The sequence below is a fragment of the Pseudophryne corroboree genome, chromosome 5, assembly GCF_028390025.1.
Source record: "Pseudophryne corroboree isolate aPseCor3 chromosome 5, aPseCor3.hap2, whole genome shotgun sequence".
NCBI classification, from domain to species: Eukaryota; Metazoa; Chordata; class Amphibia; order Anura; family Myobatrachidae; genus Pseudophryne; species Pseudophryne corroboree.
Genome location: NC_086448.1, coordinates 206401082 through 206422018, shown reverse-complemented (window position 1 = coordinate 206422018; position 20937 = coordinate 206401082). Strand labels below are relative to the sequence as shown.

General features: G+C 52.8%; 1 long non-coding RNA gene across 4 annotated transcripts in view; it reads left to right on the top strand.

Moving 5' to 3' along the window:
• Positions 1–20937, top strand: part of LOC134928931 (uncharacterized) — a 210253-nt gene that overhangs the window by 17091 nt on the left and 172225 nt on the right. For 2 of the 4 annotated variants that reach the window (XR_010178136.1, XR_010178134.1), the window contains 4 exons: positions 12850–12976; positions 13391–13486; positions 13676–14225; positions 14329–14550. The exons of 1 other annotated variant lie outside the window; for it this stretch is intronic. This is a non-coding gene — a long non-coding RNA (uncharacterized LOC134928931). Of the gene's footprint in view, positions 1–12849; positions 12977–13390; positions 13487–13675; positions 14226–14328; positions 14551–20937 lie in introns of those variants that run through there. One more of the 4 variants, XR_010178135.1, reaches the window with a different exon arrangement.

Here is a 20937-nt window from a genome sequence, read left to right as displayed (position 1 = left end):
ATTCCGGGCTCAGCAGGACCCCCCTTACCGCATCACCCTCCAGTCTCCTTACGAACGGGTCAATGGCAAAGACATATAGGAGGGGACTCAGCGGGCAGCCCTGTCTGACCCCCGAACTCACAGCGAAAGCCGGACCTATCCAACCATTGATCAGAGGGAAGCTTTCAGCTTGCCTGTAGATAGCACGCAGCCAATCAACCACCCTCACTGGGAGGCCATACCAATCCAGTAGGGCCCACAGGTAATCGTGATTAACCCTATCAAAGGCCTTCGATTGATCCAAAGCCAGAAGATACTTTCCCCACTTGTCAGCACGACACCTCTCAATGGCCTCCCGGATGCCAAGGACAGCACTAAAGGCGCTCCGGCCTTTGACAGTACAGTGCTGAGAAGAGGAAAGCAACAGCCCGGAAACTTCCATCAGCCTATTGAAGATGACTTTTGCCAAAATCTTCCTATCCACATTCAGAAGAGCGATGGGGCGCCAATTCTCAATGCGGGTTGGATCTTTACCTTTAGAGAGCAAGATAAGGGCAGATGACCTCATGGAGGGAGGGAGCAAGCCCTCGCCCAGGCATTCATTAAAGACCTCCGTGAGACGGGGGGCCAAAAAATCGCTAAAAGCTTTAAAAAACTCGGAGGTTAACCCATCCGGACCTGGGGATTTTTTAACTGCCAAAGAACCAATGGCCACTCTCACCTCATCCACCGTTATGTCACTCCCCAAACCATCAAGCGCACTGCCGTGACTCTCAAGCCCCGGAGTCCCCCTCAGAAATCGATCCATCCTCTCTCTGTCAAGCGACCCCCCAGACAAAAGGTCAGAGTAGAAGGAGCGCACCACACCCAGAATGCCCTCCCGCTCTTTCTGAAGGACACCCTGAGCATCGCGCAACCCCCTCACCTCCTTTGCACTGACCGAGTTCCTACAGCTCTGAAAGGGATCCGGCGAGTGGTATTTCCCGTAATCCCTCTCCAGAACCAAAGAAGCATACCGGTCGTACTGATACTCCTTCATCTGGGCTTTCACCCGAGAGATCTCCCCACCATCTCCCTGCTCAGAGATCAGGAAATCTAATCTCTTTCTCAAAGCCTGATAGGTATTCTGACGTACCAAGTTCCGTTTGGCTACGAGGCTACGAAAAAAACTGCGAGTCCTTTTCTTACATACCTCCCACCACTCAGACCTACTCCAACCAGCCTCCAATAAAGACTCCTGGGCTTCAAAGAAGTCCCTGAAGGACTGTCTGACCTCATCCTCCAGCAGGAGCTCAGAGTTCAGGCGCCACAGGCCCCGCCCCTTTTGAGGAGTTTCCGAAGCGTTCAAAGATGTAGACAGGAAAACGTGATCGGAGAACTCTACTGCCTTCAGCACAGGTGCCGAAGTTTTCGAGCTTTCCTTAACAAAAAACCTATCTATCCTACTCTTGCATCTACCTCTAAAGTAGGTGAAACCCGTGAGATCTGGTGAATGACGAACGTGTACATCCACCAAACCTGCCTGACTAACCATACTTGCTAGAAAAATGGAATCATAGCCCAGAGTAGTTTTTGAGCCTCCCCTGTCCTTAGGCCTAATGACAGTGTTGAAGTCACCGCCAAAAACCACTTGCTGGGCCGTAAAAAGATATGGTTTTATCTCCCTGAAGAGACATTTCCTATCCCATTTAGACTGCGGACCATAGACATTTATTAGCCTTAGGTCATGTCCCTTCAAGTTAACATCCAAAATCATACATCTGCCTACTTGGAGCTCAATAACCCGCTTGATGGTTACCATGCCAGTAAAAAGCACCGCCAACCCACCGTACGGCTCGGCCGCAAGAGACCAGTAGGACGGGCCGTGCCTCCACTCACTCTTTGCCTTGTGGAGGTCCGCCAGCCCGCCTATCCTTGTCTCCTGCAAAAACAAAAAATCAGCCTCAACCGTGCCGAAAAAATCATAGGCCATATAACGAGCACGTTCGGACAAGATAGAAGCTACATTAATGGTAGCAAACTGTATAGGCTGGGGAGCCATCCTTCAGGGTTATTGCAAGTAGGACCCAACTTACTTCTTCTTTACCTGTCTTTCGGAATCCTCATCTGAGGAACCCCATCTCTTAGCACGGATTCCCGTCGGCAGGCACTCCCCCTCCACCACGACCACCTCTTCCTCAGAGGAGGCACTGCCCGGAAGAAAGGAGCCAAGCGAACAGGGCACCACACTAACATCTGACACCCCTGTTTGACCAGAGGCAACCTTAAGCACCTGAAGGGGTTGCGGATCAGGAGGATCAGGTGCAGGCAAAACCAAGGGGTCAGGAAAAGCAACCACAGAAGATGCACCTCCAACCACCAATGCATGAGAGACCATACTCTGAGCCACCCGAGCCTCTGGGATCCTGCCCCGCACGACAGGCACAGGGGAAGGGACCGCTACCCCCAAAGAGCTTTGCCCTAAAGTCGGAGCCATGCTCTCCACTGTTAGGTTTGCTGACTGAGCCCTTCTGCCACCCACCATGAAATCCTCACGTGAAATACCTGGGCCATCTACGTCCTTCTTCCCCTTCCCTTTCCCCTTGCCCTTACCACCCTGCACCATATCCTCACGGTATGGGGATGATCCTTTCACTTTGACCCTGCGCCTACGCATAACTCTCTGCTGCAGGACCAGGTCACCATTCTCGGTTCTCACTATCTCACCATCCGCCTCATCCTCAGAGGTCAAAGCATTGAACCTGTTCGATAAGACGAGACCCTCCGACCCCTTGTGCTTTTTAGCACCACCTTTCCCCTTCACCACCAACTGGAAAGGCTCCTCCACCACCACCTGCACCTTTGGAACACCCTGGCCCAGAGGTTCCATTTCAACACTGCCACCGGGAGTCTGCACTGAATCTATACCGCTAACCTTTGCAACCTCAGCCACCTCTATTGGTACCACCACAGGAAGGGGGGGAAGGACACCAACCCGACCAACCTCCACTTCTGCTCTCCTGGTCACCTCCACCAGCTCCTCATCCTGCGCTGTATTATGGAAAGCCGAGGGGCAACGGCTGAATGGGTGACCCTCCACACCACACAAATTGCAAATAATGCCCTCGCAGTCCCTCGCCAAATGACCCACACCATTGCACTTGGAGCATTTTTGCGCGGGGCAGTCCTTGCTAATGTGGCGAAAATCACCACATCTGTGACACATGCGAGGCTGACCCGGGTAAAAACACTGAATCCGGTCCCTGCCAATGTAGGCGGCCGACGGGACATGGACCGCATGTCTCAACCGAACCTTGGCCTCCCAAGCACCGCCCCACACCTCCAACGACCCAGGGGCCTTGACCAGGGGGGTCTGCAAGGAGTCAACATATCGCAGTAACCAAAAAGTTAGATCAACCACACTTATTGACTCGTTTCTGACCAAAATTGTTACCTTTACTGTGTCCTGACGGGTGATTGCAAATGCCTTGAACTTGCACCAATACGTCAAATTTTTATAGACTGGCCAGTAGGACCAGAACATCTGTAGACCGTTATAGGTCATGAAACTGAGATCAAAATCCGGTGTTCCCACCGGATGAATGCAAGCGAAAAGATCATCCGCCTTAAAGCCCATCTTGAAGAATTCTATTAGAAAGTCAGTACGAGACGGGGGGGTACCTTCACCCATCCACTTGAGCTGCACCGCATTGCGGCGCTTCACAGGCTGCCCACCACCACTAGAGACCGGTGCAATCCTAGACCTGCCACCAGGCACATCCGTCACCACCTTGGCATAGGAGTTATCTGATCCTGAGACCACCACCGGAGCCACCACCGGAGCCACCACCGCACCTTGCACCGATTTACCACCACCACCTTGCATCGGTATACCACCACCAACACCACTAGAGGAAGCAAGAACACCACCACCACCAACAGACCGACCTAAGGCTTGCCCCTGCGCAACCACTTTCTTCTGTTGCTCCGCCAACAGTGCCAGAGCTGGTCTGGCTCTAAGCGGAATCTCCAGACCCCCATATATTGAGTCCACTACAGCCATCTCCTGAACACCCAGCACCTCCTTATTCAGAGCTGGCAGACCTTGGGCCAACCTATCCCTGACCACACTGCAAACATTCTTAGTTACACCATTGGACAAAATTCCATCAGCTGCTGGGGGAACATCCTCAGTACCCACCGCAGATGGCTTCGACGGCGGCACCTCCTTCCCTTTAACAGCAGAAATATCAGAGACCCTCTCTAACTCCAGAGGGGTCATCACAACGCTGCAAGGCCTTAAAGCAACAGTCTCACACAATAGTTCTTTCTCAGGTAACTCTTCCTCCAACACCCGAATCTGAGCGTAGAAGGGGTGCTCCCCCTCCACCACCTCCACCACCTCAATGTCCTGAGCCACCATGTTAGGCGGCAAGTCCACACTCAGAGCCACCTCCGTTGACTTTGCTTTAATAGCAGCCACCACAGACTCAAGGAGACACTGCTTACTCCGCAACTTCTCCTCAATCTCCTCCAAGTCTTTGGTAATGGCAGGCCTGTCCCTACTGTAGGAAGTATTCCGCTTCTTTCTCTTCGCCGCAACTACCCTCGTAAGTCTTGCAATTTCCGCCTCAAGCTCGGCTACCGAAGCCTCTGCGCTCGATGGGTCCGCCACACCTTGCGACGCATCAGGCACATGTGACATGGCCATCCCTGACTGCATTGGCGGTGAAGGACAACACTCCGAGGTCTCACCCGACGGACTGACATCACCATCCACAGCAGGCGCAGAAACTTCCACAAGCATGTCAGGCTCCTCTTGACACTGCAGCGCTAAATCCTGCACCGCAAACTCAGCCGCGCCAGGGTCCCTGCTTGGCACCCCGTCAGATCCAGAGGACTGCAGATCCCCCCCAAGGGTCACCCCCACCTTCTCTTGCGGAATGTCCCCATATGCAGCAAGCTCCACACACATAGACTCAGCAGATCTTTCTTCAATGCAGGCAGCACTACATATATCAGCTCCAGCAACATCCACCATCTGAACAACTGGGGACATAGAGACATCCATCACTGTACTTTCAGCATTTGGATCCAAATCGCCAGGACCCCCACCACCTTCAGCCACAGATGGCAGAACACTTGCAGCCACAGAGGGGGCTAGAACAGAGATGCCAGTAGCACCTGGCAGAGCGCCTGCAGCCACCATCCTTAACACAGGGTCCACTATGTCAGGGGCAGCACTATCGACCAAGTCCCCAGTAACACACTCCAGACCCCCACCAGACACACCTGCTGCCTCCATTTTAGAAGCGGGACCCGCAGGTGTAGATGAAATAGGCACATGAACAGCTTGCCCCTCACAGTCCTGTCCCCCCACAGCCCCAAACATGGTACTCACGTCACCCACGGCTGTCAGGGGGGGCTGGGAACCAGCACTAGTCTCTGGCTGCAAATCCTCCTTAAGCTGCACAGACGACGCCAGGGGGGGGGCAACTTGCACGGGGGAATTAACTGCCTTCCACTAGGCAGAATTGCATGAAACTTGGTAGGCTTGTTCAGATGTGTTGGAACTTCACTCGTGTGAATTTTCAGCCAGATAGTCCCTTGGCCCACGGAGATAGACTCCTCCAAACACAGTTTCATATCTGTTAAATCCACGGCTGCCATTTTGGGACACACTGCAGCAGCATCAGGCACAGGCTTGTTGCAGACTTTATCCTGCTTTTCCACACTTTTCCCTGGATTTAAGGACATATCCAGGGGCTCCTCCAACTCCTCTCCCCCTGGGGAGTCCATTTCCACTGGGGTGGCCCCCCAAAAAATGCTCCAAACAGGCTTTTCCACACTGATTTGAAGAGCTCCTCTCACACCTCACCGCAGCTGCAGGCACCAGACTTGCCCTCCAATGGGTCCTCGTTAAAGGATTTAAAGTGTACTCATTCCAATTACAGGGCCTCGAAAGAGTCCTGTATTGTTATTTTTCGTCACTACCTCCCCGAGTCGGGAGTGGGTAATTTGCGCGCCTGCTGCCTTCCTTGGATGTGGTAGCCGTTTCTCAGGCTCCCTCTCCGGAATCGAACCCTGATTCCCCGTTACCCGTGGTCACCATGGTAGGCGCAGAAAGTACCATCGAAAGTTGATAGGGCAGATATCCGAATGCGTCGTCGCCGTCACGGGGACGTGCGATCGGCCCGAGGTTATCTAGAGTCGCCAGAGAGGCCGGGGGCGGCGGGAGGCCGGGGCCGACCCGCCGGGAACCCCCGGATTGGTCTTGGACTGATAAATGCACGCATCCCTGGGGGTCAGCGCTCGTCGGCATGTATTAGCTCTAGAATTACCACAGTTATCCAAGTAACGGGGTCGAGCGATCAAAGGAACCATAACTGATTTAATGAGCCATTCGCAGTTTCACTGTACCGGCCGTGTGTACTTATACGTGCATGGCTTAATCTTTGAGACAAGCATATGCTACTGGCAGGATCAACCAGGTAGCTCTCGGTATCGGCCGGCGCGCGCCCGAACATCGGGGGCCACGGCGCGCACCGTCTCGAAAGCGGAGGGTCCGCCGGACCGGGCTCCATCCACCGACGCACGGCAGGGCGGACCGGGCGGGTCTCGAGCCGAGCGGGCACTCGGAAAATATGGGGACGGGAGGAGGAGGACGGCCGTCCCCGGTCAGGGCCGATTGGGAAGCTCGGAGTCAGAGTGGACGGCGGGGCCCGGCCGCCACCGCACCGTCGGGCGGACACCCCGGGGAGGGGCAACATCACCACGCTAGATTTCGCCTGTTTTCTCCTCACCCGACAACCCGTTCGATAGGAAACCTGTGCAAGCCGTCCTGGGGGATGGTTTTTTTCGCTGGGACGGCAGCAACTGCCCCCAGCCCCACCTCATCCCGATCTACACCTGACGGGTTTCATCTGGTCCCGGGGGGGTGAAAGGGTGTAAAGAAGTTCCACCTCGCGAGGCTCCATCGCCCTTCCGGGGTGCCACCGTCTGGCGCACGGGCGAACGCGGCTTCCGCCGGCTCCCTCCGAAAAGCACCTCCCGCTCTCCCTGCGTCTCCTGGACGGTCTCGCTCCGAGTCTGCGCTTCTCTCTCGCCCTGCCGCCAGACTCGGCTCCTCTCCCGCGCTCTCTCGCGCTCTGACCTCCGCCCCGTCCGGCCCTCCCGTCCACGGCGGGGGAGGTCCGGCAGGCAAACCCTTTTCCGTGCGACCGCCTCGCCGGAGCGGGGGCGGGGCGGCGCGCAGGGCCCTCTCCTGGGGCTGCAAGGAGCGGCCATCGGGGCTGGCCGCGTCCTCGGATCTCGATGCGACGCTCATTCGGTTCCTGGGAAATCGTGTGCTCCGCCGGGGTCCGGGGGCGAGCGCCCTTCGCTGGGCGAGGGGGACGCTTCCCCGGCACCCCTGGCGTCATCAGACGCCTGCGGGTGCCGGCGGACGGAGCAGACCGCGCCGCACGGGGTACGGGTGCGGGGCCCGCCCGGCTCCGGAAACCGGAGCGATCGGGCGGACGCCTGGGGACCGGACGCCCTCTCCGGGCCGAGAGGTTCCGGGCGCGCCGTGGGCAGAGGGAGGGTCGGGTTCGCCTTGAGCCGGCCGAGACCCCTGGGTTCCGGCCGAGCGATCGTCCCTCCCCGCCGGGGCGCGGGGTGCCACATCGATCGGGTTGCTGAAAGAAAAGAGTAATTTTCATTCGGTTCACTGTTTCCATACCGTAATCCATCCGCCACCTGTAAATCTCGCTCAGGGGGTCCTCTCGGACGTCGTGGGACGGGAGGCGCGCGCGACACTTTCGCGGTGCGCCCTGCAATTTTTCTCCGAGGCCTTGGAAGTGCCTCCCAGCCTGAGGAACACCAGTCCGCACTCATCGGCGAAACTTCCACAAATTGCAGTACCCGATTTGGCCCGCTGGGGGGGCGCTGCCTCCGGGGGAGAAGGAGACGTGCCCAGGCCGTACGTCGGGCTCCAACGGACACCCATCTTGACCCTTTATAGGCCCCATCGGGGAGATGGTCCTGCCCATGCTGATATCGGAGCTCCACAGCTATCCTCTCACAAACCCATTCGCCGGAGCTCCAAAAATCATTTGGTTCACTGTTTCCATACCGTAATCCATCCGCCACCTGTAAATCTCGCTCAGGGGGTCCTCTCGGACGTAGTGGGACGGGAGGCGCGCGCGACACTTTTGCGGCGCGCCCTGCAATTTTTCTCCGAGGCCTTGGAAGTGCCTCCCAGCCTGAGGCACACCGGTCCGCACTCATATGCGAAACTTCCACAAATTGCAGTACCCGATTTGGCCCGCTGGGGGGCGCTGCCTCCGGGGGAGAAGGAGACGTGCCCGGCCCGTACGTCGGGCTCCAACGGATGCCCGCCGTGGACCCTTTATAGGCCCCATCCTGGTCCTGCCATGCTGTTATCGGAGCTCCACGGCTATCTTGTCACTAAACCTTTCGTTTGAGCTCCAGGGCTTTTTGCTTTTTGTAACCCGGTTCCTGGAGCCCTGCCTGGGCAAAATCGGATGCAAGAAGGCCCTGCCCATGCTGATCTCTGAGCTCCGCGCATCTTCTGTCACGGGTCCTTTCGCAAAAGCTCCAGGGAAACAGGCTTTTCGGCCCCGGACAGAGTCCCGGCTCTCTCGCTCGCCTCGTTGGTACCTACTGATCCGGCGGAGGTGTTCTCCGGCGGGTAGCGACACGGACGGCCGAGGGCGCGCTTCACCCAGGCTTCAACCATCTCCTCCCCGAGCCCCTGGAAGTGCCGCTGGGCCGCGGGCGCCCCGGTCCGCACTCATCCGCGACACTTCCGCGCTGGAGTCCGACGCTCGCCGGCCGCGTCCCCCGGCCCGCGGGGGCCCGGGGGGAGGCCCGACGCGTGCGGGGGGAGGCGGCGGGCGGCGGGGGCGCCCCCGCGCCACCCGACGGCGCCCCCCGGTGGCCAGAGGCGGCTCGGAGCGAGACGATCGGGGGGGAACGGCGGCGCGTGACCCGCCCCGGCCCCCTTGGCCCAGCGGACGGGCAGGCGGCTCCCGGGCGACCCCCCGATCCCCGCCGCGGCGCCCCCCGGTGGCCGCCTGACGCCACTGCGGGGGGTGCAGATTCCGTGTGTCCTCTCGGATAAAAACAAAAGAAACGATTCCCGTCGGGCGAAAGTAAGTGGGACGCAGGGCCCCGGGCCCCGCCGGTCCGCGCGCGCGGCGCCCCCCGCTGGCCGGTCGAAGGGATGACAAAAATAAAATGAAAAAAATTTCAAAAAAGCACTCGCCCCAAACAGACGAAAGGTACCCGGTCCGCCCGGATGAACCCTCCCCCGTGTCCCCGCCGCGGCGCCCCCCGCTGGCCAGCCGAGGTAATACACGATTGAGAGGGGGGGAGTGAAAAAAAAGGGCAAAAAATGAAAAACACCCCACCCATTTGAATGCAAAGTCCCGGAGCGGCCAGGGGTGGACGCCGGTCCGCGCGCACGGCGCCCCCCGCAGGCCAGTTGAAGGGAAGAATGGAACGAGACTAAAAGATAAAAAAATTTCAAAAAAGCACTCGCCCCAAACAGATGAAATGTACCCGGTCCGCCCGTGTCCCCGCCGCGGCGCCCCCCGCTGGCCAGCCGAGGTAATACACGATTGAGAGGGGGGAAGTGAAAAAAAAAGGGCAAAAAATGAAAAACACCCCACCCATTTGAATGCAAAGCCCCGGAGCGGCCAGGGGTGGACGCCGGTCCGCGCGCACGGCGCCCCCCGCAGGCCAGTTGAAGGGAAGAACGGAACGAGACTAAAAGATAAAAAAAATTCAAAAAAGCACTCGCCCCAAACAGATGAAATGTACCCGGTCCGCCCGTGTCCCCTCCGCGGCGCCCCCCGCTGGCCAGCCGAGGGAATACACGATTGAGATTAAAAAAAAACAGGCAAAAGACAAAAACACACCACCGATTTAAATGCAGTGTTCACGAGCGCCAGTCCGCGCGCGCGGCGCCCCCTGCTGGCCGCGTAAAAAAAATAATAATAATCCACCGTTGTGAATTTGCGATGTGTCCGGTACGGCGGCGGCGGGGAGGCGTCTCCCCTCGTCGGCGCACCCTGGTGGGGGGAAATAAATGAAAGGGAAAAAAAAAAAGAACAGCCCGGGCTCTCGCCGGCTTCCGCAGCCCGGGCTCCCTCCGGCTTCCGCGGCCCGGGCTCCGTACATACAGACAGCAAATGAAATAACGGACGGATGGATGGAAGAGAAGAACAGCCAGGGATCTCGCCGGCTTCCGCAGCCCGGGCTCCAGCCGGCTTCCGCAGCCCGGGCTCCCTCGGCTTCCGCGGCCCGGGCTCCCTCCGGCTTCCGCGGCCCGGGCTCCGTACATACAGACAGCAAATGAAATAACGGACGGATGGATGGAAGAGAAGAACAGCCAGGGATCTCGCCGGCTTCCGCAGCCCGGGCTCCAGCCGGCTTCCGCAGCCCGGGCTCCCTCCGGCTTCCGCGGCCCGGGCTCCCTCCGGCTTCCGCGGCCCGGGCTCCGTACATACAGACAGCAAATGAAATAACGGACGGATGGATGGAAGAGAAGAACAGCCAGGGATCTCGCCGGCTTCCGCAACCCGGGCTCCAGCCGGCCTCCGCAGCCCGGGCTCCCTCCGGCTTCCGCGGCCCGGGCTCTCTCCGGCTTCCGCGGCCCGGGCTCTCGCCGGGTGAAGATCAGGCGAGAGTAGGGGTGTCCTCCGCTGGACGGGAAGCCCAGGCCGTGGAGCCGCCGCACGGACCGGGGGTTGACCCGGCCGGGGACGGGCAGGAGGCGAGGCCCGGACTCGCTCCCGTCCAGACGGCCCGAGGCCCCTCCTACCCTCCCGGTGGACCCGCCCCCGACTATTAAGCCCGGCCAGGGAGTCCACGTCGGCCCCCGGGCGGACCAGGGAAGGACCCCCCTTCCGCGCTCCGCCGTGCTCGGAGGCGCTGACGCCCCGGGCGGACGGGGTGCCTCCGGCCAAGTCCCCGGCCGGGACTTAGCTGGCTGGCGAGCGAGGGAGGGCGAGGGTTAGGGCCTCGCCCGTCCCCCGCCCCGGGCCATGTCCCCCGACCGGAGCGGAGCGAGCAGGCCGCCCTAACCCCCCCCCCCCCCCGGTGGCACCGCAGCACCGGAGATTATTCGGGGAATGCTCCACAGCGCTGCTGGGGAAGTGTTTGCTTTAAACACACTCTGCATTGCATACACACCGAAACCCATTCCAGTCTGGTAAACGTGATTCTCTGGGACTTGCGAGAATTGTATGCTGGGTAGTTGAGACATGACTCCCCCATCACCTCCCAGGGTCAGACTCATGGGGACCTCATTTTAGGTCCCCACCATGTCGGAGGTCCCGCCAGTGTTGGTGTGCTGTCTGGCCCTTGTCCCCGTTAGGATATATAAACAAGTGCACACACACACACACACACACACACACACACACACACACACAACCAGAAATACTCACCTGCTCCAGCGCTCTGCTATCATCTGTGCCTGGGTGCTACATCCTCCGACCGCTAAACCGATTCCTCCATCTGGACGGCCAGAGAAGCAAATATATGAAGTATGTGCGGTGAGGGGGGTGCAGGGTAGCGGCTGCAGTGTAGTGTGTGCACGTAGTGTGAGATAGCCTGGTAGAAAATAGTTGTCACCTTAGTAAGAGGTACGTTTGCTTTATTTACTAATCCAACCTTACACATGATAATGGGAGGTCTCTGGAGCCATGGGGGCTATGAAGGAGTAATTATTTTTCATTTGTTGCAAATGTATTGTTTCTAACACTACGATAAAACCACTAAAACCTCTCCAATACGGCAGTAACAACAAATGATCTTATACACAAATTTTTTTATCTGCACAAACACGCACATAAAAGACTAACATTTGGCCTACGATGAAAACATCAACATCGGCGGAGCATTCGTCGTCAGTTAATCACAAACAGGTCGCTGGTGCTGAAGCCCATAATTATCTCTATCTGATATTTCAACTCGGCCCTGACCACAAAAATAATACTCTCTTTCGTAGAGGCATATTTGTTTGTGCCCCGTTCGGAGCTGGTTTACAAAAATGCAATCTTAGAACACCCTCTGTTCTATCATCCCGGAACAAGAAGGCCAAAGCATCAGAATGGCATACGCCCACTTTTCTGACTACACACATAGTGAAGTACGGCAGCTTACGCTATGAAAACGAGTGTAGCCCTCGCTCCACATCTGCTCCAAAATGTCTGCAGACTACAATAAACAGAAGAGCCTGTTGGAACTACTTGCAAGATTGGAAACCGTTTCTGTCCCAAACCACAAGATACACAGCAAAGTCAATATAAAAGCCAACGTTCAACTGGACTGTTGAAGACATCAAGCCACTATAAGTTTACATGTACCGCACTATTTAGTACATTTATATATTTGCTATTGTATTCATCTTACTCAGTAGCGTCTAGTTTCCCTTCGTTAGGAGGAACTTTGCTGTGCAGTGCGCGATGACGTCATCGCGCACCGCACATCATTTCAGTCTGTACAGGGGGCGTAAATGACCACGCCCCCTGTACGTAGCCACGCCCCCTATTGTCGCCCGGGGCGCACAGCGCCCAAGAACCGGCCCTGATCTTACTGTATGATATTTAAAGTAATATGATTGTAGCCTTATTTCAGGATAAAGGTTCAGGATGCCAGCATGCAGAAGGGCCCAGATTTTATGAAGCCTTACATTTTTAACTGTTGCATGGGTAAGTGTTCAATAGAAGGCCGGGATTGCATCTCTCTCCAGCTATTGTAGGTCCTTTAAATGTAGAGGTTGCAAGCATCATGACAAAGAACGCCCAGGTCATATTCATTGAGATTGCAATTTTTTACTACTAACAAAATCTTTAATAGATTCTAACACTATATTATCAGGTGACCGTCTGTGACTATTTAAGAACTTTTCTCCAGGCAGAAAATCTGAAGATCGCAGCAAACATAGAATACTGCAATGAAGGTAATGCCAAATTTCGGAAGGCCGTCATGAAACCTCCAATGACTTGTAAGTTTGCCCTCTATTTATTTATTATATAACCACTCACACTGTTCCAGTCCTTTAAATGTAGAGAGGTTACACTCATCATGACAAAGACCGTCCAGGATCTTAATAATTGATATTGCAATTTTTTACTACTAACAAAATCTTTAATCAATCTTAGCAATATATATTATCATGTGAAACATCCCGGATCATGTGGAAGTTTTGCACTGCCACAGAAATAGAAGACTGTATCTAACATGTAGAATCTTTCAATAAAAGGTAAGTTACAAATCTAATTTCTATTATGAAAGCCCAAACCACAGTAAGTGCATGTTTGGCCAATCCTATTTTAAATGGATTCTTATTGTGTTTTCATTGCAAATTGGTTGTATTCATTTACATATTTATTTCAGTTTCTTCTTAATGGATCCGCAGGAGTACTGCTGTACCTATGAGAGAAGAGACATGTGCCTGCGAAGCCGCAATCTCCTTTCTAGCCTGGTAGAAAATGGGGTGTCATGCTGCAAAGAGGTACATTTGCTTTATATTCTAATCAAAACCTTATTATTACACATGAAAATTGGGGGCCTCTTGAGCCATGGGGGCTATACGGGGGTATTTATTTGTTACTTGTTGCAATTGTATTTTTTGTAACACTACGATAAAACCACTAAAACCTCTCTAATACAGCGGTAACAACAAATGATCTTATGCACACAGCTTCTGATCTGCACAAACACGCACATAAAAGACTAACGTTTGGCCTACGATGAAAACGACATCGGCGGAGCATTCATTGTCAGTTAATCACACACAGATTGCTGGTGCTGAAGCCCATAATTATCTTTATCTAATATTTCAACTCGCCCCTGACCACACAAATAATACCATCTTTTGTAGAGGCGTATTTGTTTGTGTTCCGGTCGGAGTTTGTTTTTAACAAAAATGCAATAAAGCCCGTGCAGTACTCAGCCTGCCTTAGAACACTCTCTGTCCTATCATTCCGGAACAAGAAGGCCAAAGCAACAGAACGGCATACACCCATTTTTCTGACTACACACAGAGTGAAGTACGGCAGCTTACGCTATGAAAATTAGTGTAGCCCTCGCTCCACATCTGCTCCAAAATGCCTGCAGATTACAATAAACAGAAGAGCCTATTGGAACTACTTGCAAGAGTGGAAACCGTTTCTGTACCAAACCACAAGATACACAGCAAAGTCGATATAAAAGCCAACATTGAACTGGACTGTTGAATACATCAAGCCACTGTAAGTTTACATGTACCGCACTATTTAGTACGTTTATATATTTGCTACTGTATTCATCTTACTGTATGATATTTAAAGTAATATGGTTGTAGCCATATTTCAGTATGAAGGTTCAGGATGCCAGCTTGCAGAAGGGCCCAGATTTTATGAAGACAGAAATTTTCAACTGTTGCAGGGGTAAGTGTTCAATAGAAGGCTGGGGATTGCATCTCCCTCCAACAATTGTAGGTCCTTTAAATGTAGAGGTTGCAACCATCATGACAAACACCGCTCAGGATCTTATTGCGATTGCAATTTTTTACTACTAACAAAATCTTTAATGCATTCTAGCACTATATTAACAGGTGACCGTTGGGACTATTTAAGAACTTTTCTACAGACAGAAAATCTGAAGATTGCACCAAACAGAATACTGCAATGAAGGAAAAGCTAAATTTCGGAAGGCTGTCATGAAACCTCTAATGGCTTATAAGTTTGCCCTCTATTTATTTATTTATTTATTTATTATATAACCACTCATACTGTTATAGTCCTTTAAATGTAGAGAGGTTGCAATCATCATGACAAAGACCGTCCAGGATCTTAATCATTGAGATTGCCATTTTTTACTACTAACAAAATCTTTAATCAATCTTAGCAATATATATTATCAGGTGAAACATCCCAGATCATGTGGAAGTTTTGCACTACCACAGGAATGGAAGACTGTAACTAACATATAGAATCTTTCAATAAAAGGTAAGTTACAAATCTCATTTCTATTACGAAAGCCCAAACCACAGTAAGTGCATGTTTGGCCAATCCTATTTTAAATGGATTCTTATTGTGTTTCCATTTGAAATTGGTTGTATTCATTTACATATTTATTTCCGTTTCTTCTTAATGGATCCGCAGGAGTACTGCTGTACCTCTGAGAGAAGAGACATGTGCCTGCGAAGCCGCAATCTCCTTTCTAGCCTGGTAGAAAATGGGTGTCATGCTGCAAAGAGGTACATTTGCTTTATTTTCTAATCAAAACCTTATTATTACACATGAAAATGGGGGGCCTCTTGAGCCATGGGGGCTATAGGGGGTTCCACAGGGATAACATCATGGTGTAGAGTAGGATCTTGATCCAAGGCACCAACAGGCTAAAAGCTTTGAGTGTTCCCAAGATGCTCAGTGCCACCTCCTCTATAACTCCGCCTCCGTGCATAGGAGCTTAGTTTCGTTAACCAGTCCAATGCAGTAGCAGGTAAAATAGACGACAACCATTAGTAGCCACATGCACCACATTCTCACGACAGGAGAAGGTATCAGTGGCTAATGCCATACAAACCCAAAAAAGCTAAGTGCTTAAGGGTGGGCACCCTGTGGAACCCAGTGTACCTTGCAGAAAGAGATTTAACAATAGTAAGTTCTTACCATAAATCTCCTTTTCTGCAGCAGGCTACACTGGGTTCCACAGGGATAATATCGGGGATGTCCTAAAGCAGTTCCTCATGGAGGGGACGCACTGCAGCGGGCACAAGAACCCGGTGTCCAAAGGAAGCATCCTGGGAGGCAGAAGTATCGAAGGCATAGAACCTTATGAACGTGTTTACTGAGGACCACGTAGCTGCCTTGCACAATTGTTCAAGGGTCTCACCACAGCGGGCCACCCAAGAAGGTCCAACAGACCAAGTAGAATGGACTTTGATAGTAGCAGGAGCTGGAAAGCCAGCCTGTACATAAGCAAGTGCAGTCACCATTCTAATCCATCTGGCCAGGGTCCGCTTATTCGCAGGCCAGCCACGTTTTTAAAACCAAAAAGGACAAAGAGAGAATCAGACTTCTGAATGGAAGTTGTCCTCTTCACATAGATACGGAGAGCCCGTACCATGTCCAAAGACCGCTCTTTGGATGACAATTCAGGAGAGATAAAGGTCTGAACCACAATCTCTTGGTTAAGGTGGAAAGAAGACACCACTTTAGGTAGATAACCAGGGCGTGTCTGAAGAACCGTCCGGTCACGGTGAAAAATCAGAAAGGGAGACCAACAGGATAAGACACCCAAATCTGAAACCCGTCTAGAAGAGGCAATAGCCAGCAGAAATAAAACCTTAAGAATAAGCCACTTAAGGTCCGCAGACTCAAGAGGTTCAAACGGACACTCTTGCAAGGCTTTCAGTACCACCGACAAATCCCAATGAGCAGTTCCGTAACTAGGCATTTTAGTGCTGTGTGAAGAAACGGCATTGGCGCCCCCCTATGCAAGATAGGGGCGTGGCTTCACGGGGAAGGGGTGTGGCCACAAAATAATACCAATTCATACTACGGTGCACAGTAGTCTCCATTATTCAAATTACGCTGCACAGTAGCGCCACTACACCAGGTAGAGCCCCTTTTACACATTACAGAAGACAGTCCCCCTTTTTACACATTACGGCACACAGCATCCCCTTTTAACACATTACAGCAGACAGCGGGGTATATTTACTAAGGTCCCGATTTTGACCGAGATGCCGTTTTTTCTTCAAAGTGTCATCTCGGGAATTTACTAAGCAGAAATCACGGCAGTGATGAGGCCATTCGTATTTTTTTGCAAGTCCAAGAATAAAAATACGAATGAATACACCATCGGTCAAAACGCGGCTGTTTAGATATGAATCTCGGTCATTTACTAAGAAGTGCAAAGCAAAAAAAAAAAAAACACTGCCGTGAAAAAATACAACTCGTAAAAAAGTGCTAAAAAAAACCAGACCTGCTTTTTTGAGCCGTGATTGGATAGGCATGCACGGATCCATGAGATCCGTGCATGTATATCAGTGGGAAGGGGTGGGAAAGTGTTAATTTTTTGAAAAAAAATTGCGTGGGGTCCCCCCTCCTAAGCATAACCAGCCTCGGGCTCTTTGAGCCGATCCTGGTTGCAGAAATATGGGAAAAAAATGGACAGGGGTTCCCCCATATTTAAGCAACCAGCATCGGGCTCTGCGCCTGGTCCTGGTTCCAAAAATACGGGGGACAAAAAGCGTAGGGGTCCCCCGTATTTTTAAAACCAGCACCGGGCTCCACTAGCTGGACAGATAATGCCACAGCCGGGGGTCACTTTTATACCGTGCCCTGCGGCCGTGGCATCAAATATCCAACTAGTCACCCCTGGCCGGGGTACCCTGGGGGAGTGGGTACCCCTTCAATCAAGGGGTCCACCCCCCAGCCACCCAAGGGCCAGGGGTGAAGCCCGAGGCTGTCCCCCCCATCCAATGGGCTGCGGATGGGGGGCTGATAGCCTTTTTGTAAAAGTGATTGATATTGTTTTTAGTAGCAGTACTACAAGGCCCAGCAAGCCTCCCCCGCATGCTGGTACTTGGAGAACCACAAGTACCAGCATGCGGCGGAAAAACGGGCCCGCTGGTACCTGTAGTACTACTACTAAAAAAATACCCAAAAAAAGACAATACACACACACACCTTGAAAGTAAAGTTTTATTACATCCATCCACACAAACATACATACATACCCTGATCGGCTGTGTGCTCCTGTACTGTCTGACAGGCGGCACACGGCAGTGTTACAATGTAGCGCCTATGCGCTCCATTGTAACCAATGGTGGGAACTTTCTGCTCAGCGGTTGACCGAAAGTGACCTCACCGCTGACCACAAAGTTCCCACCATTGGTTACAATGGAGCACATAGGCGCTACATTGTAACACTGCCGTGTGCCGCCTGTCAGACAGTACAGGAGCACACAGCCGATCAGGAGGGTGCTACAACGTGGCGCTCCCTGATTGGCTGAAGAAACCCACTTAGACATCAGTCAGAGTGGGTTTCTGGCATTCGGGGAAAGGGGACCCATGTGAGAACATGGGTCCCCTTTCAGTGCGTGGCTCGGGTAACCGTTTTATTTTTTTAATCAAGTACGTGGATTACAAAAGGATTATCCGAGGAGCCTGGTACCCTGGATCTGGTGAGTATAATTTATTCAACAGGTACCCCATGGATTCTACTGGAGAAGAGGACCGACCCTCGTGTGAACATAAGGTAAGTATGTATGTATGTTTGTGTGGATGGATGTAATAAAACTTTACTTTCAAGGTGTGTGTGTGTATTGTCTTTTTTTGGGTATTTTTTTAGTAGTAGTACTACAGGTACCAGCGGGCCCGTTTTTCCGCCGCATGCTGGTACTTGTGGTTATCCAAGTACCAGCATGCGGGGGAGGCTTGCTGGGCCTTGTAGTACTGCTACTAAAAACAATATCAATCACTTTTACAAAAAGGCTATCAGCCCCCCATCCGCAGCCCATTGGATGGGGGGGACAGCCTCGGGCTTCACCCCTGGCCCTTGGGTGGCTGGGGGGGGGACCCCTTGATTGAAGGGGTCCCCACTCCCCCAGGGTACCCCGGCCAGGGGTGACTAGTTGGATATTTGATGCCACGGCCGCAGGGCACGATATAAAAGTGACCCCCGGCTGTGGCATTATCTGTCCAGCTAGTGGAGCCCGGTGCTGGTTTTAAAAATACGGGGGACCCCTACGCTTTTTGTCCCCCGTATTTTTGGAACCAGGACCAGGCGCAGAGCCCGATGCTGGTTGCTTAAATATGGGGGAACCCCTGTCCATTTTTTTCCCATATTTCTGCAACCAGGATCGGCTCAAAGAGCCAGAGGCTGGTTTGCCTTAGGAGGGGGGACCCCACGCAATTTTTTTTAACATTTAAACTTTTTTTTTTTAACAAAGTGCACAATGAAGCCCAGCACGGATCTCTCAGATCCGGCCGAGATTCATTGTATTAAAGTCGGCAGTGTTTTACAAGTCACTCACGTAAAACACTGCCTAAAAAAACGAATGACATCGACATCGGAAAACCCGAAAATGCAGAATACGGCAGCTTAGTAAATTAGTCGTAACAAATTCAAAAAGTTGCAGTTTTACACTTTCGATGTCATTCGTGATTATTCTCCCACCAAATCGGGAGAATTACGAATGTTAGTAAATATACCCCAGCGTCCCCTTTTTACACATTACAGCAGACAGCGTCCCCTTTATACACATTACGGCAGACAGCGTCCCCTTTTTTACACATTACGGCAGACAGTGTCCCCCTTTTTACACATTACGACAGACAGCGTCGCCTTTTTTACACATTATGGCAGACAGCGTCCCCCTTTTTACACATTATGGCAGACTGCGTGCCTTTATTACACATTACGGCAGACAGCGTCCCCCTTTTTACACATTACGGCAGACAGCGTCCCCCTTTTTACACATTATGGCAGCCAGCGTCCCCCTTTTTACACATTACGGCAGTCAGTGCCCCCTTTTTACACATTACGGCAGCCAACATCCCCCTTTTTACACATTACGGCAGACAGCGTCCCCCTTTTTACACATTACGGCAGACAGCGTCCCCCTTTTTTTACACATTACGCCAGACAGAGTCCCCTTTTTACACATTACGGCAGACAGCGTTCCCTTTTTACACATTACGACAAACAACGTCCCATTTTTTACACATTACGGCAGACAGCGTCCCCTTTTTTACACATTACGGCAGACAGCATCCCCTTATTTACATATTACGGCAGACAGAGTCCCCTTTTTACACATTCCTGCAGACAGCGTCCCATTTTACACATTACGGCAGACAGCATCCCCTTTTTTACACATTACGACAGACAGCGTCCCCCTTTTTACACATTATGGCAGCCAACGTCCCCCTTTTTACACATTACGGCAGCCAGCGTCCCCCTTTTTACACATTACGGCAGACAGCATCCCCTTATTTACATATTACGGCAGACAGAGTCCCCTTTTTACACATTCCTGCAGACAGCGTCCCATTTTACACATTACGGCAGACAGCATCCCCTTTTTTGCACATTACGGCAGACAGCGTCCCCCTTTTTACACATTATGGCAGACAGCGTCCCCCTTTTTATACATTACGGCAGCCAACGTCCCCCTTTTTACACATTACGGCAGCCAGTGTACCCCTTTTTACACATTACGGCAGCCAGCGTCCCCCTTTTTTACACATTACGGCAGACAGCGTCCCCTGTTTACACATTACGGGAGCCAGCGTCCACTTTTTACACATTGCGGCTGACAGAATAGATAGAGAAATAGAGAGAGAGATACTTACCATCTCTCCCCGCTGGCAGTCAGGCTCCTCGTGCTGGCAGATCCCTTGGTGCAGGCAGGGGAGAAGGAGGAGGAGGGAGGGGGACTGGATCCGCAGCAGCGCTATGTAATTGGTGGTGGCGCCGCTGCAGCAGTCCCCTCTCCTTCCGTATTGGCTGCCTGCCGCCGCTGTGAATGCTGGGATGAAGGAACCGCATCCCAGCATTCACAGCAGCGCCAGGCAGCCAATACGGAAGGAGAGGGGACAGCTGCAGTGGCGCTACCAATTACATAGCACTGCTGCGGCTCCCGTCCCCCTCCCTTCTCCTCCTCCGCTGCCTCTGGCGCTGCAGCTCTCCTCCCCAGCGCAGTGCACACAGCAGAGGTGGCATGTAATGAGTCAATTTGACTCATTACAGGCCGCTGGCCATTGCGCCCTCAGGGCAACTGCGCTATGTGCCAGGCACACCTGGCACACACGTAGTTACGGCCCTGCCAAGGAGCCACAGGCGGGACATAGGGAGGTTGAATCCGCAACACACCCTGAGTGAATGTATAAACATCAGGAAGAATCACAATTTATCTCTGAAACCAAACCGACAAGGCAGATATATGAACCTTGAGGGAGGCCAGAC